The sequence below is a fragment of the Arachis ipaensis genome, chromosome B3, assembly GCF_059453495.1.
Source record: "Arachis ipaensis isolate K30076 ecotype BB chromosome B3, ASM5945349v1, whole genome shotgun sequence".
NCBI classification, from domain to species: domain Eukaryota; kingdom Viridiplantae; phylum Streptophyta; class Magnoliopsida; order Fabales; family Fabaceae; genus Arachis; species Arachis ipaensis.
The window spans coordinates 72,311,991-72,314,694 of record NC_142438.1 but is presented as its reverse complement, the minus strand read 5'-3'; the positions used below and the strand labels follow the sequence as shown (position 1 = coordinate 72,314,694).

The 2,704-nt window shown below is 38.6% G+C and overlaps 1 non-coding gene across 1 annotated transcript; it reads right to left on the bottom strand.

Moving 5' to 3' along the window:
- Positions 1 to 1,075: 1,075 nt before the first annotated feature.
- LOC148571100 (small nucleolar RNA R71) lies at positions 1,076 to 1,183 on the bottom strand. Its single transcript, XR_015908552.1, has one exon. It is a non-coding gene; the product is annotated as a small nucleolar RNA R71 (small nucleolar RNA).
- Positions 1,184 to 2,704: the final 1,521 nt, after the last annotated feature.

The window sequence follows — 2,704 nt, the reverse complement described above, 5'->3', positions numbered from 1 at the left end:
AAATATCTTCTTATCTTATCTTTTTCAAAAATATCTTTTAAAAATATCTTTTCTAACTTCCTAACTTCTTATCTTTTCAAAATTGGTTTTCAAAATTTGTTTCAACTAACTAACTAACTTTTTGTTTGTTTCTTAACTTTTTCAAAACTATCTAACTAACTCTCTCTCTCTCATTTTCGAAAATATCTTCCCCCTTTTTCAAAATTTCTTTTTAATTCATTAATTATTTTAATTTTTAAATCTTAATTTTCGAAAATTACTAACATTTTTCAAAAAAAAAAACTATTTTCAAAAATCACTAACTCTTTTTCAAAAATTATTTTCGAAAATTCCTTCTCTCCCATCTTATTCTATTTATTCATTCATATCCTAACATCTCATCTTACATCTCTGCCATCCTCACAGTTGTGTTTCTTCCATTATATTACATTCTTTGTCTCTCCCTCTTCTTCTACTCACACAGAGATCCCTATACTGTGGTATAAAGGATCCATATTGTTATTATTATTATTATTATTTTTCTGTGCCTTCTTCTTTATCATATGAGCAGGAGCAAGGATAAGAACATTCTTGTGGAAGCAGATCCAGAACCTGAAAGGACTCTGAAAAGGAAACTAAGAGAAGCTAAAATACAACAATCCAGAGATAACCTTTCAGAAATTTTCGAACAGGAAGAGGAGATGGCAGCCGAAAATAATAATAATGTAAGGAAGATGCTTGGTGACTTTATTGCACCTAATTCCAATTTACATGGAAGAAGCATCTCCATTCCTGCCATTGGAGCAAACAACTTTGAGCTGAAACCTCAATTAGTTTCTCTAATGCAGCAGAACTGCAAGTTTCATGGACTTCCATCTGAAGATCCTTTTCAGTTCTTAACTGAATTCTTGCAGATATGTGATACTGTTAAGACTAATGGAGTAGATCCTGAAGTCTACAGGCTCATGCTTTTCCCTTTTGCTGTAAGAGACAGAGCTAGATTATGGTTGGATTCTCAACCAAAGACAGCCTGAACTCTTGGGATAAGCTGGTCACGGCTTTCTTAGCCAAGTACTTTCCTCCTCAAAAGCTGAGCAAGCTTAGAGCTGATGTTCAAACCTTCAGACAGAAAGAAGGTGAATCCCTCTATGAAGCTTGGGAAAGATACAAACAGTTGACCAAAAAGTGTCCCTCTGACATGCTTTTAGAATGGACCATCCTGGATATATTCTATGATGGTTTATCTGAGCTATCAAAGATGTCACTGGACACTTCTGCAGGTGGATCCATGCACCTAAAGAAAACGCCTGCAGACGCTCAAGAACTCATTGACATGGTTGCTAATAACCAGTTCATGTACACTTCTGAAAGGAATCCTGTGAGTAATGGGACGCCTATGAAGAAGGAAGTTCTTGAAGTTGATACTCTGAATGCCATATTGGCTCAGAATAAAATATTGACTCAGCAAGTCAATATGATCTCTCAGAGTCTGCATGGAATGCAAGCTGCATCCAACAGTACTCAAGAGGCTTCTTATGAAGAAGAAGCTTATGATCCTGAGAACCCTGCAATAGCAGAGGTGAATTACTTAGGTGACCCCTATGGAAACACCTATAACTCATCATGGAGAAATCATCCAAATTTCTCATGGAAGGATCAAAAGCCTCAACAAGGCTTTAATAATGGTGGAAGAAACAGGTTTAACAATAATAAACCTTTTCCATCATCCACTTAGCAACAGACAGAGAACTCTGAACAAAATGCTTCTAATTTAGCAAATCTAGTCTCTGATCTATCTAAGGCCACTGTGAGTTTCATGAATGAAACAAGGTCTTCCATTAGGAATTTGGAAGCACAAGTAGGCCAGCTGAGTAAAAGGATCACTGAAATCCCTCCTAGTACTCTCCCAAGCAATACAGAAGAAAATCCAAAAGGAGAGTGCAAGGCCATTGACATAAGCATCATGGCCGAACCTGTGAGGAGAGGAGAGGACGTGAATCCCAAGGAGGAAGACCTCCTGGGACGTGCAGTGATCAATAAGGAGCTTTCCTCTGAGGAACCAAAGGACTCTGAGGCTCATCTAGAGACCATAGAGATTCCATTGAACCTCCTTATGCCCTTCATGAGCTCTGATGAGTATTCCTCTTCTGAAGAGAATGAGGATGTTACTGAAGAGCAAACTGCCAAGTTTCTTGGTGCAATCATGAAGCTGAATGCCAAATTATTTGGCATTGTTACTTGGGAAGTTGAACCTCCCTTGTTCATCAATGAACTGAGTGATCTGGATCAACTGACATTACCTCAGAAGAGACAGGATCCTGGAAAGTTCATAATACCCTGTACCATAGGCACTATGATCTTTAAAGCTCTATGTGACCTTGGTTCAGGAATAAACCTCATGCCCCTCTCTGTAATAGAGAAACTGGGAATCTATGGGGTGCAAGCTGCTAGAATCTCATTAGAGATGGCAGACAACTCAAGAAAACAGGCTTATGGACAAGTAGAGGATGTGCTAGTAAAGGTTGAGGGCCTTTACATCCCTACTGATTTCATAGTCCTGGATACTGGAAAGGAAGAGGATGAATCCATCATCCTAGGAAGACCTTTCCTGGCCACAGCAAGAGCTGTGATTGATGTTGACAGAGGTGAAATAGTCCTTCAATGGAATTAGGACTCCCTTGTGTTTAAAACTCAAGGATCTCCCTCTGCAACCATGGAAAGGAAG